At 37.5% G+C, this 14,775-nt stretch overlaps 1 non-coding gene across 1 annotated transcript; it reads right to left on the reverse strand.

The window, feature by feature from the left end:
* Positions 1-439: 439 nt before the first annotated feature.
* On the reverse strand, positions 440-569 carry LOC113456883. Its single transcript, XR_003377613.1, has one exon. It is a non-coding gene; the product is annotated as a small nucleolar RNA SNORA15 (small nucleolar RNA).
* Between the last annotated feature and the right edge of the window lie 14,206 nt (positions 570-14,775).

Raw genomic sequence — 14,775 nt, forward strand, 5'->3', positions numbered from 1 at the left:
TTTTCCTAGATTTCTTTATGGGAGATTTTTATTCCCTGTTTAAGGACTTTGATCATTTTCATAGAGTTATTTTAAGGTCATTTTCTTGAGTTTCGGCTTCATTGGAATGTTCAGGTCTTACTGTTGTAGGGTAACTAGGCTCTGGTGGTGCCAATTGCCCTGTCTGTTGTTGATTGAATTCTTATACTCCTGTTTAGGTACTTGGGATTGGGATGATTTGGTCACGGTACTTATTTCTGAGTTTGTCTTTATAGGATGCTTGCTTTGTTCTTTGTTTCATGCTTTTTCTTTGATTTTCTAGTCTTTGCTGTCTGGATTTCTGGCAGTTGGCATGACCTCTGGTCTAGTTGGGAGTCACTATTTAGGTTAGGAGTTGGTTCAGCTTGGTCTTTGTTTCAGCAGGAGTTTCTCTTCTTTTTCCTTTTTTAAAAAATCACTTACTTGTACTCACTTTTAATAATGATATACCATAAAAAACAGCACACCAATCATTTTAAAGGAAGATGTTACTTTTGCATGGTGTCTGTCTGTGTAAATTACTGACTAAAGAACACAGTATTCAGCCATGCCTTTCTTTTTTTTTTAGTCATGTTTCTATAAGTCATTTATTTGTATTTTATGTACATTGCTGTTTTTCTTGCATGTATGTCTGTATGAGGGTGTCAGATGTCCTGGAACAAGATTATAGACAGTAGTGAGCTGCGGTGTGGGTGCTGGAAATTGAGCCTGGGTCCTCTGGAAGAACAGCCAATGCTTGTAACTGCACAACCCTCTCTCCAGTTTCCCAGAGTCTCTGTTGCTCTGAATGGTGTGGACTGCACCGGTTATGACTAGTGTGACTTGCACCTGAGCACCTGAACAAGCCCATGTGACGTGTGCCTCTTCACTAATGCAGCTTGCACGGGTTTTGGAAGTGTAGCATGCTCCCGAGTGGCAGAAGACCATTGAGGTTAGGGTCAGGGCCCAGTAGTGCTACCAGGGACAAGCTGGCATGACATAGGCCTGGGAAAGTGATGTGGAGAATAGAATCCAGGAACAATTTTTGTATTTCTATACAAACATACTTTAATATGATTGGTTAGTGAGTACTTTTAGAATATTTTCACTAAGAAGTAGTGATTACTTTTGGTGGAGTTTATGAATATGTCAGTGATGGTTAGAAAAAGAGCTTTTACCAGAGATTCATAGGAATGAATAGAATATTAGTCATTCACATTCACTCATTCAATGAAACCATATAATATTTGCATACTTAAAATTTTGTAGTAGGGGTAATAAATTTTATTTGTCTCTAAACATTCTTAAGTTAGAGTATTTATGCTTACAGTTTTGTTGAAATATTATTTTCATATTCTACAACGGCAAAGTGATTTATTTGTTTAGTTTTTAATGTTTTAAAATTTGTAATATTTTCTGTGAATATGTGTGTATGTGTGTATGTGTATGTGTGTTGTGTGTGTGTACACTACCTGTGTGTGAGTCCATAAGGAAGCCAGAAGAGGACTTTGGACATATTGGAGCTGAAATTCCAGGTAGTTTTAACCACCCAATTGGTTAAATTCAGGGTGTGGGAACAGAACTCCTGGTTCTCTGGAAGGGCAACATTTAAATTTTATGGTTCTAGTTAATAATTTAAATAGCATTCTATAGTCCATGCTTGAACAATGAGTGGTTATATCAGGTTTCAAAGGCACAGAGCATGATATAAATATAATAGATCAGTTCTTCATCATGTGTTAACATTTGTTGAGCATGGGTCAATTAGATCATGTGAAGAAAATGTTTTCATGTATCTATGTTTCTTAGAACACTCTTTTGTGTACTATGGCGTGTATTTATCTTATCTTCCAAAAACCTTAATATGAAGTAATTATCAAAGTTAGAAATTTTCTGAGAAAACAAAACTCCTATTTCAATATCTGTTCTTAGTCAAGTATGTTTATTTGTGAACTCTGGCATGAATCCTAATAGTTAGGTATTTTCATTCATAGGGACAGATGATAGTTATTGAATTGAAGTCAAATTCACATTGACTACCCTTCCAAAACCTTCTGGAACCCAGAATCCTATTTATAATAAAAGCAACATAAAAAGCAAGTAGCAGCAAGAGAAACAACACAGATAGTTTATGAATAAATGTTCAAAATAACTATTCTTGGAGAAACCAAATATGATTGCAGTATCTAAGGAAGACTTCAAGAAAAAAAACATAATGTAAGAAGGGTTTAAGTTATAGGTAAGTGGTTAGAAAGTCTGGAAAATATAAGCAGGAATGATGCTGAATTGTTTGGGACATTATAAGTGCTAATTTAATGAACGGTTTGAAAATTGTGATTGTATTTGGTAAACAGTTTGCACAATGGACTTCAACCAAACAGAGCTGCAGACAGCTGTTAAACAGACAATTGATGCAGTGCTCAAGGACTAATGAGTTCCTGTGATTGAAGCTGTAGCAGAGAACAGACAGCTAGAGGACTCTCCAAACCCTCTGCACGTGGGTAATGAGAACTGGCTGAGCACAAATGGATAGAGGAGGGAAAGGCATCTGAAACAGTGGAAGATACTTAGAGACTGGAGTTGGATCGAAGGAGAAGGATGTGGTCCAGAATCCAATTCCTTCAACGAGTCTGATTCCTCTAAAGGAATATAAAATTCTCTTTTCTCTCTAATTGGTTCTGACATCCTTCTAGATGCTTCTTAGTGAGGCAGAAAAGCTGCTAAGTTTCAACCTACTGCATAAGCAGTCCCGAGTTTGTGCCAGGTGCTGGGGGCATGTGATGGAGCAGAGTAGACCTGCAGACCCAGTTAGCTCAGGATGACACCCTGTGCTGTTGACATGATAGCGAGGCTTCTTCTGACTGAAGATAGCAGGTAGTGGGGTGGTCAGGCTTGGTATTATATTAGCTATTTTCTGGCCACATGAATATGCATCAGGGCTACCAACATATTGCTAACCTACGGATTCTACTGCCAAAGAGGATGGGAATAAAAACAAACATGATTGTATATTTTTCTTTCCTATTGACAGTTACTTAGGTGTCCTGAATTAATATTTGTTAGGAAGACATACTGCTGGGAAATAGAGACTTCTCTTGTTTAAGTATTAAATAGGGATAGAGTTGCATTTTCCCTTTTAGCGTACCTGTTGTTCTCATAGTCATCACCTTGTGATTTTAAGAGTCCCTCCACATACAAACTTCCTATAGAAGCTCTTTGTAGTAATAGCAAACCTAAGCAAAATATGGTACAGGTCTTCCATGGCTATTATTCAGAATCCTCACACTGCACTGGGTCCAGATTATTGGCTATAAATATTGAGTGATTGATGAAGTGGCCTGGAAGATGATTCTTCAGGTCCTGGCTGTATATGAGTCAATCACTTGCCTAAGTGCTACCCACTGATTACCTGTTTGGCATGTTCACATAGATATGATAGAATCAGGCTTTGCCACTGTCTGCTTTTAATGTGGTCTCTTGTGAGTCACATACTCATTAAAATATGAAGTACATGCTTTTCACTTACTTTGTTCCTCGTATTTTCAGCCTACAGGGTCTACATGTACTCAGTGAAATGTGTAATCTCCACTTTAGCTCTCTTCTGAGTCATTTGGTGTGCTTCTCGAGGCAATGTAGACACTTGTGACAGATTGGATAACACCACTGCATGTGTAAATCCATACTATCAAGGAACGTGTATTAATTGCTTTTCTTTGAACCCTAAGTGATAGCTCAAATCACTATGACAAGAGAGAATGAGGCATGTTATACAGGATTTTCAAAAGAATGTTTGCAAATCAAAACTTTCAATGTATCCCAGTGTTATGACTGGTAAAATTTAAAGTTGTGTTTGTCATAACTGCTACTTTCTGTAGAGTTCCTCAGAAATGTTTCTCAAAGATGAGATATTTAATCCAAAAATGTTCATGGAGTATTTTTATTCTTATGAGACTAGATAGAGAATGATTCTGATTACATTAAGCCTCTGCTCACTACTGGAGGGAAAGTACTTAAGCATTGCTTGTGACATGATGTTAACAATGAATAATTCAGCTGACTTCGATGTAAAAAAGATATTTAATTTGTGGCTTTTGCCACATCATATAGAAATATGTGTCAAGGAATTCATTTTCAAGCCTCGTTGTCTCTGCATCAAGATCTAGTGGAATGAGACAGCTCTGCAGAAGGCACCACCACATGGCATATTCTTAACTGCACATAGCAGTGACACATATCTCCCTCATATTCTCCTGAAATGTTTGCGACTTACAGAAGACTATGTGGAGAAATCAGTTTGTCAGGAACTGTTAGGTAGGATGGCCAAGCGTAGGATCAGACTCCAAATGATAATAACCCGCATTTCAAAAGCGGCTGTTGGTAATTTGAGCAGTTTATTTTTCTTTGGCATTAGCACAGCCCTGCTAAGGCAGAGTAAATGTCATAAAATGTTTTGTTTTCCAGCAGCCAGGGGCAAATAATTGGCATCTGTTTTCTGTTGTCTCGCTGCAGTTGTGATCTCTGAAACAGAAGTTTGCATGCCTCATCTAATAACTTGTTGATTTAAGACTCTTAAGGGACAGAAAAAGGGGGCTGAGCAAAAAGAAGGAAAAGGAAGCGTTCCAAACATTTGGACTGCCGCAACCTCGATGGATAGTCTCCATACTCCATCATTCACTATTGGGACTCATCAGTATTTCCAAAAATAGACCAGGTCAAGAAGTATGGAAATTTTGTCTTTTCTTTCTTCTTCTTTTTTCTTTTTTATTTTTTTATGAAATCTAAAATAACTTCTCTGATACAAAGATGAAGAGATAGAAGTTCCTTTTGGAAACAACTTTGTTCACCTACTTTTTGACAAGATCCTCACGTGTTTACTAGTATAGACAAAGGAGGTACAAGCCTCCAGAGTGCTGAAATTGGGTTTTCCTTGAATTCAAACACTTTTAAAAGCTCAGATAAGTAGGGGATGTGATTATTTGTAGAGCAGGAAAGGCACTTACCACTGTAACTGTAGGAGCCTCTCTGTTTTTAATGTTTAAGAGCAGATAAAATGCCTCTTCCCCTGACTTCAGGCATTCTTCTAGCTGAGGACTAGGCCATTAATAGTCATTAACACTCTTTCAAATGTATTGCCAGAGTGGTAATGAAATCAACACCTTCTAATTTTTATATTGAAGCTCTGCCAAAATGCATTTGGTCTTGTCACTACATAGGGATGTGCTGTAGTACGTGCTTGCTACTTAAGATATCAACATAAACACTGAATAAAAACATAAATCTTTTACAATGTTGAGACGCGTTGCCATTTTATTGTAAATCAACATAGATCAATTATTCAAACCTATCTCAGCGCTTGCTAGATGAAGGGCAGGCAGACCAGTGGCAGTGTCAACGCCTAGTCTGAGTTGACTGTTAGTTTCTTTCTTTCAAACAAATCATTAGCTGAAAAGTTATCATTAGAACTCGAGTCAGTGCCATGGACCTTTCCCTAAATGACAAATGAAAGGTACATTGAAGGCATTTTTAAACGGCACAGCTTTTTTCCTGCTACAGCTGAAAAATGAAAAGCATGCGTTCAGCTTTTCATCAACACTGTTTGAGTGTTTCGTGGCAGGACCTCTTAATGAGCTGCAGGGTTTTGCAGCTAAAGCTGAGTCAGGAAGCCTCTCTTATATGAGAGCGAACCGAGAAATTGCTGCTACCAAGAAACCAGGCACAATGCTTTCATTTTGTTCTAGAATTACTTCCCAAGCTGTCTCAGGCTTTATGTGGAAGCAGTTGTCCACATGGGCGCCAATTGAAGGCGTAAGTCACAAACAATGCCACAGCAGTTTGGAATTATGATTAATAGGGTGGTATTTATTTAAAGGGGAAAAAACTTACAGATCACGACATGTCAGCCCTCTGCGCAACCAGGAAGGGAGTCTAGTCTCCAGCGGAGCAGGAAGTGAAGAGAGAGAGGAGAGGGAAGTGGCCGCTTTTTTAAAGGGAGAGAGACCACACCCCAATGGGCTGGTATCTCAGCGGCTACAGGCTGGAGGAGCGGATGGACCTCCCGCAACAGTACATGGCACTGATTCCCTGTACTTGTGTTGTCTTCATTTGGCCAGGGAAGTTTTTATTTAGAATTTGGTTTGTTTCTAAGTGGTGTGATGGATACGTGGATATTAGGTGTATTGGATTAGCAGAGGGTAGTTGTTTTGCTGTGGAATCTAACGTTCAAGGGGCAGGAAGAAAATTCATTTATATTCAAAAAACCCTAAATATTTTTATCTAAGTGATATAATACAGAATTATAGGAGCAGTAAGACAGAGATAAGAGCACCAGACTCAATTTATTCTGCTCCTGCAGAGAGATGAGTGATGATTTTGGCAGAAAGAATGCTGATAGAAAGCAAGGAGCTTTGGGATAGGAAGAAAACCAGTGAACTGATAGCTAGAACATGCATTTTTGAGGAAGCCCTTCTCATCAGACGCAGAGAATTTGGTAAAGGTCTCAAATCACCAGTTTGCTGGATTCTGAAAGTGTTCAATGAAAGCTAAGAATTTTTATAGTTTCTTCACAACTGAGATGGGAAACAACACCCACTCCATGTCCTTACTCAAAAGTTTGCAACCACGCTCATATGTTTGATATCTTTAGAATTTATTAATCTTGGAACCAAGAGTGATTGGATTTTAAGAACAATATTTAGAGTCTATACTAAAATGAGTAAATACTATTCCAGGGCCACACAAATAATCATAAAATGAATAGCTAACACCATGACATAGCAATGATGTTTCAGAATCTCAAAAATTTTCATAATTAATGTCTTCTCAAAGTAGTAATGTTCTATCTCTTGTCATTTTGTATGAAGGCCTCAAATTTTTGGTAACTCAAGTTCATATGATAAAATATCTTCCATCTTTAGGCTAACCCTTGACAAAGACAGTTTTTCTCCATCTCAATTCCCATGTTTTCTATATGGAGTTGATAAAGGAACTTTGGTCTTGATAGTAAAAAAAGTGGGTAGCACTGGGGAAATACTTTGGCAAAATATCTTTCAAACTTGGCAGTAAACAAAATCAAGCAGGAAATGCAGACAAAAGTAACAGAAATCTATGTATTTTGAAAATCTTTACTGTTAGTTAAATTGCAATTGATCTTCTGGGGCCTACAGACAATCCCCCAGCTCTTCTCACTCTTGATGTCGGGTGCTTCTTTCTTTCTAATTGCCTAAGCCATGAAATTTGAAAGAGCACCAGCATTCTCTACATGCTCACAGAATCTCTGTTAACTTGGGGAGGAGAACTTTAACATGCCCACGAGCATTGCTGTGCAAATAAAACAGTAAGGATTTGCATAAAGGTGTCTTTTGTAGGATATTTCTATGTGAAAACTGAGCACACTGTCAAGGAAACTTCAGCGCTACTCAGCTCTGTGCAGAGGAGCACATAAGCAATCACTAGGACACAGATCCATACAATTAAAAAAAAACATTGCTTTATGGACATATCTAAAACTCCATGACTACCAAAACTGTACTTTAACTTCATGGTCATATTTCCCTTGGAAATTTGGCTGATCATAATAGAGGGAAAAGATTATTTTTAAGGATATATTTAAAAAACATAGTTGTTTTTTTTCTTTATTTCAGTGAGTTTTCTTTGAAAGCATTAAATGTTAATGCACATGTAAACACATTCCTTGCACACCTGAAACTGATAATATATTTACACAAGTAAGTACACAGTAGCTATTTTTTTAAAATATAGCACAACTACTAAGATTATCCTGACATGTGTTTATTTAAGGGTTTATAATGCTTCCAGGACTACACAGCTAGTTAACAAAGACCCAAAATAAAATATGGCATTACTGACTTCTTTCTGTAGCTATTTACCTGAATAATAACTCAGCACTATTTTGAAATATCCAATATTCTTTAAAACTTATCTCATTAAATGTTTTGAATGCAGTTCTCTTACACAGTCATTCATACCACAATAAAAACACAAGTAGGCTTAGCACAGCTACCCAGGAAAATATGTATCAAAACCCAATCAATTGTATCTGATATTTTAAGATTTGCTGAATTTTAAGATCATTTATTTTTTTAAAACTTCAAATCAGTCTTCTAGATGAATTTTTAAATTCATTTTTGAGTTTTGGCATTTAGTTATCATTTTTAAATAAAATGTTGCTGAGTAGTGATGGTGCATGTCTTTAATCCCAGCACTTGGGAGGCAGAGATGGACAGACTCCGAAGCTACAGAGAAACCCTGTCTTGAAAAGCCAAATAAATAAATAAATAATAAAAAATCTAAGCAGATTTTTTTTCTGAATTTCTAATATAATTCAGAATTTAATGGAAGTAAAGCATGCTATAGGATATCTTGGAGATATCTGTCAATTTTTGTTTCAAAAAAAAATGAAAAATTTCACATTATGAGTAGCTATTAATTCTGTAAGACTTAATTATTAAAGTGCTTACTGCCTAAGTATGAGGACCTCAGAATACCCAGTTCCCATGTAGAAAGTCTGACATGGTGGTGGGTGTCGGTAGACCTGGAGTCAGGGAGGCAGATGTAGGGAGATCCTGGAGTCCTGGAGGGCCAACCTAGGTGAATCAGTTATCTTTAGTCTCAGTGAGAGACAGAGACCCTTTCCTAAAATCAGGGGGAAAGTGATTAAGGAAGACAAAGTTGACCAATAGTCTCCACATGCACCCAACACACACACACACACACACACACACACACACACGCACGCACGCACGCACGCACGCACGACATGTAAACACACACATACATGAGCACAAATACAACTTAAAAATATAGGAGACTAGATATTCTACTCATTTTTAAACGCTCTTTAATCATCTCACTTAAGCAAGTACAACAGTAAGTCAGGAACTGGAGGAAGAAAGTATTCGTCACACATAAATCTGCGCGAAGACTTATCTAGAACCTATTAAAGACCAAGCTCAATGATAACAGGAAATACTCAAAAAAAAAATAAACTCAAAGAAAAGATGTTAGAATGTCCATAAAGCATGCTAAAAGTGCTTAATAATGTCAGGGAAAACAGCCAAAGAAAAGAAAATTAAAACCATCTTGCAAAATACCTGCAATTTATGACCCTTTATTTTCTTGAAAATTTAGTAAGCATGCCGAGAAACCTACAGCTGCCGTGTCTGCTGAGAACACACCGTATTACAAGCCCCTATTTTAAAAAATGATGTGTTTGGGTGTTATTTAAAGGAATTTATTTTGAAACCGTTGGCAAATGTTGATGAGTTCTTATTAGAGCGTTAAGCAGATTCAATGCGTTTTAGGAAGTTCTCCCCTGTCAGCATGTAGGACAGTGGAAGGACTTTTTCAAGAATGGTGCCAACACTGCTGGAAGGAGCAGGCAGAATTGGGAGAGAAGAGGGAAGATTTGATCAGTGTTTCACACGTCACTTGCATCCACCACAGATAGTTCAAACGGAAAATAATGCTGCAGATGCGACAATTCTGCCTTGGGAGACTCAGAAAAGACCCAGAATCTCATGGGTCTCTCCATTTTAGAAAAGCATTGAATTGTTAATAGAAATTTGCCAGTCAGATTTTAGGGTATAATTTTTATTTGGAAACAAGTCACAGCATAAAAGTCAAATATTTTGTATTATGATATTAGTACTGTGTCACATCTTTTCAGATCTTACTTATTGCAAAACATAAATTTAGGCAAACTGTAATGAATCATTGTATACTGTTTTTAAGAAAAAGCAGAATACTATTACTATTATTCCACTAAGAAAGACTTTTTAGTAGAATCTTCTCAGTGTTGCAGAAATATATACCTTTCTATTAAACATTACTTTTACCCAACTTCAAATCTTACATTAGAGAGGTTGCACAATAATACATAGTTTTTAATATTTTCTTTAAGCGTGATGGTTTAGCATTTCTTTCAGTTTAATATTGTTCTTTAATCCTTCACATAATTTCAGGATTTATGAGCCTGAAGAACCACACTTTGCCCCTTAATAACTAAAACAGATTCCATACTCTTGAGACTAAAAGTATTACAAAGTGAATCAATTGCTCTATAAGTAGGGACGTTTATTCTTCATAGGAAATCCAGTGTTTTAATTTAGCTATTCCTTTGACAGTTATAAAATTGACATCCATAATATGTTTACGCTCTGACAATCTGTTTTTCAGTACGTATGCTTCAGTTTACCCAATTCCTCTGTGCCAGTGTTAGAAAACTCAAATCTTATCCTGGGTAGAATTTTTGTGAACTTGACACAAGCCAGAGTCATTGGAAGAGGTAACCTCAGCTGAGAAAATGTTTCCATTGGATTAGTATTAAACAGTAGAGGGGTTGCATTAGTGACGGTTGATATGGGAAGGACCAGGCTACTAGGGAGGGAGACAGTGCCACCCCTAGTCTGTGTCCTGGGATGTATAAAAAAGGTAGCTGAACAAATTGTGGAAGGCAAGCCAGTAAGAAGCACTTCTTTGTACCTCTGCTTTAACTGCTGTCTCGGTCTCTGCTGATATGACTCCCTTCACAATAGACTATAAGCAGTTAATGGAAATGAACCCTCTCTTTCCCAAGTTGATTTTGGTCATGGTGTTTTATGGCAGCAATAAAAAGCAAAACTGAGACAGACCTAATAATATATACTGGGTCATCAAGCATTTCACAATTTTAAATGCAGGGTTTTTTATATTTTGATTATGAATACTTAGTTTATATCTCTTATAAAGTGGCCCATATTAATTATCGATTATTTTATTTGTTAATCCAACAAACTTTTTGAATTGTCTACTATTTGTTAGGCACTGAAATATGAACCAATTGTATGGACACTGCCATAAGAATAATATTCCTCCTATCAGGAAGTATAAGTTCTTACCTATCACACTTTACTATAAATCTTTAACTGCTTCAATAACTGTTAATTTAATACTTCTATACTTGGTATTGTTTCAGACACTTTGGAAATATTACATAAAAGTAGTGTGTGATTATATTCCATCATATTGCTTTTATTCTAAGGAGGATCTAGTCAATAAATGGCAAGCATAGTAACCATATGAGTTATAATGCATTGCATGGGAAAGGAAAAATTGTATGTACTTGACTTTATGGGAAGAGAGTATTAGGTTTGTAACAGTATTAAGCAGGAGACAACAGTAGCCCCTGCAGAATGTTACTGGTACAAATATCAGAAAGATATATGAGAGTTGGAAGTGGCTAGCCAAGGAAAAAAGGTACCAGGTAGAAAGAATAACCTGGCTGTGGCAGTTTGAAAGTAATTGGCCCCCATAAATGCAAAGGGAGTGGTACTATTAGGAGGTGTGACCTTGATGGAGGAAGTATGTCACAGTTCACTTCCTGTTACCTTTGGATCAAGATGTAGAACTCTCAGCTCTTGCTCCAGCACTGTGTCTGCCGGTATACCTCCATGCTTTCAGCCAAGGTGATAATGGACTAAATATCTAAAACTGTAAGCCAACCTCAATATATATATTCATGTTTTCTTTTATTAAAGTTTCCATGGTCATGGTGTCTCTTCACAGGCACAGAAACCCTAAGACACAGTGCAAAAGCCTTGAGTAATAATGTTATGTGTGCCTGAGATATAACAAAACAGCTTACCTAAACTAATGGGAACTCACCAACTCTGGCCAGGCAGGAAAGGAACCAGAATAGAACCAACTAGGTCCTAGGAATGTAGGTGACATGGGAAGACCATGGGGCTACTGGGAGTGGGTTCAGGATTTATCCCTACTGCTTGTACTGACTTATTGGAACCCATTCTCTTTGGAGGGATACCTTGCCCAACCTAGATACAGTAGGGAGGTCTTTGGACCTTCCCCAAAGCAATGTGCCTTATCCTCTCTGAGTAGTGGATGGGAGGAGATGGAAGGGAAGGTAGAGGAGATGGGAGGAGGGAGGAAGGGGGAACTAAAAAAATGTCAGTACTCCTAGCAGAGTGAATCAGATGACAACAGAAGAATGTCTGCTCACAGTGTAAAACCCTTCATGGTGATATAACTGTTTCTTTTAGAATAGTCTAGAACGTTTCACAATAGAAGATATAAAGATACCTTTTGTTTTTTCTTCTTCATTTTGATTTCATTATAGTGTGTTCACTCAATTTACAGAAAGCATAAATAAACTTGGTATTGTTTTGATACAAACATTGGTGTTTTAAAGGTTGTGCATAGTACTTGTTAAAAACATAATAATATCGCTTTAGAATCTCATAAGAAAGAGAATACAAAGTTTAAACACCACAACTTTCCTCTTTGCTATTTCTGCAATATCTGAAAACTATTGCTACAATTCTCATAGATGTTTTGTTACTTAAATTATACATCTTGGAATTTCTAAAAAATTAAAGAAATGTGCATGTCAATTTTGACACAGCAGAACAAGAACATTATCTACAAACAGAAAAGAAACAAAGTATCTTTAGCGATACTATTAAATACACAAAGGTTCTAGAATTAATTCTCCAAACCCATTCCACAAACAATTTTTAAAAACTGTGTTTGTTCTCTGCAAGCAAAGCCTGCATTTCTAAAATCAACATTGGAAAGAAAAATAAAGGTAATTCCCTGGAAGGGCTGTCATCCGCGGCATCTCCACTCATCCCTGTAATCAAGCAGTCTGAGAGCATAAAGATGCTGTCTGTTTATTTTGAAATGACATTAGTCAATTCAAGTCACTTTTTTTTGCCCCTGAAATGATTTTTCTCCCTAAAGAGAAATACTAGGAATTATAAAAACTTAAGGATACCGCTTGCATCCTTTCAGTCATGTTCCACATCATCAAAACTAAGTAATATGCTTTTCACTTAAAACCCAACTTTTCCCAGAAATTCATGACTCCCCCCCTCCCCCGAGTCACCTATGAAAGGGTTGTCATCTTTCCACTTGGGTCACGTTAGTAAGCTGAGGTGTAAGGAGCAAGCCTTCCTCAAGCAGAGAGCAGGTGTGGTTTGATACAAATGCACATGCCCGTAATGTGAGCATCACATCAATGTTCAGTTTGATTGACATTCTGCATACACGAACAGAATGCACTTTCCAACAGTCCACTGCTCTAACAACTCATAATCCCAAACCAACAAGCAAACATCAAAACAAAACCCTAAATAATGATGATTAATAATACAATTTTAGAGAGGAATTATGTCAAGAACTGTCTTCTCTTAAAATGATTTCTGCCATTATTGACATGCTCAAAATTTAGGTGGTGTTTTTTTTTTTTGTTGTTTGTTTGTTTTTTTCTAGTGTTTTAATGTTCCAAATCTTAGAAACCAGAGGGGTGAGGGGAAGCCGCAAAGGCTCCAGAGAGAGGAGGGAGAAGCAGTAAAACTCCATGTTTCAGTGGAAAGTTCAATCTCCCAGAAAATGCTGTTTCAGCCAGCATTCTTACATTGGCATCTGGGCATCTGGGTTTGGGGTGATTATAGGTCTAGGTGTGGATTTCTTATTTTGTCTTTTTTTGTATGGCTGTTGCTTGATTTCTGTTTAGTCTCTGGTCTTCTGGTCTATGTGGCCTGTGGTTGAACAAGGGTTCTCCACCTGAGTTGGAGCTAGATTTCTGGTGGCTGGCCTGGTCTCTGGTTGAGCAGGAGGTTTCTCTGTCAGTGTTTGGAGCTGGAACATGGTGACAAGGAGGGACAGGCAGATGAGGAATAAGGTGAGGGGTGCACAGTGAGAGTGGGAAAGTCCACAGTCAGACCATCAATCTACGTGGACTTTTTGTGGCCAGAATGGCCTCTGGTTGAACAGGGGTCTCCATCTGAGTTGGTGGTTGGGACACGAGGCACAAACTGGAATGTTTTCCCAGTGAATATCATTTAACTATAACCATTTTCTGGCACAGGGAAAACTAACAAGTGCTTTTTTGTTGTTCCTGTTGTCATTGTTTGTTTGTTTGTTGATATTTTTTACATATCCTTTCAGTGATATATAATGGATAATTTATGCATACAAAACTATGAGTAATTGAATGCCTGGAAAGTATCAGAGGCCATTAGGCTTGGGACTAGTCCAAAACCTTAGTCTAGAGCTTGACCTAGACCTAGATTCTGGTCTTGTCTGAGATTTGAACCTAGGTGGTTCTTTTTCCCTCGGAGTCCATGGAGGAGGAATGCTGCTTATTGGCTTGTTCCTCCTGGCTTTTTCAACTTGCTTTCTAATAGAACCTAGGACTATCAGTCCAGAAATGGTACCACCCATAATGGACTGGGTCCTCATTCATAAATCAGTAATTAAAAAATTCCATACAGGCTTGCCTACAGTTGAATGTCATGGAGGCATTTTCTCTATTGCAACTCACTCTGAGAGTGAGACTCTAGCTTCTGTCACGTTGACACAAAACTAGCCAGTACAGCAGACCGCTTGTCAATCTGACACTCAAAACATTCCTTTCCAACTAGAACCTTTCCTTTCTCTTTTAGCCCCAAGATGACACACTAATATTACTATTACAGTATAAAGCATAGCTCATTTTAAAAGTCCCATAGTTTTCAAATCCAAATACATTTAAACTCTAGTCTCTTTAAAATATCCAATTTCTTTAAAAAAAATCCCAAATACCTCTTCAAACTTCACAATTTTTCAGTTGTGGGCTTGTGTAAAAATTCAGATGAAATGAATAAGGGAGCAACCAGAGCACAGTCACCAACTGAATGTTGCGGGAGGTCCTTCCGCTCCTCCAGCCTATAGCCGCTGAGATACCCGCCTATTGGGGCGTGGTCTCTCTCCCTTTAAAAAAGC

This window comes from Microtus ochrogaster, chromosome 1 (genome assembly GCF_000317375.1).
Source record: "Microtus ochrogaster isolate Prairie Vole_2 chromosome 1, MicOch1.0, whole genome shotgun sequence".
NCBI classification, from domain to species: domain Eukaryota; kingdom Metazoa; phylum Chordata; class Mammalia; order Rodentia; family Cricetidae; genus Microtus; species Microtus ochrogaster.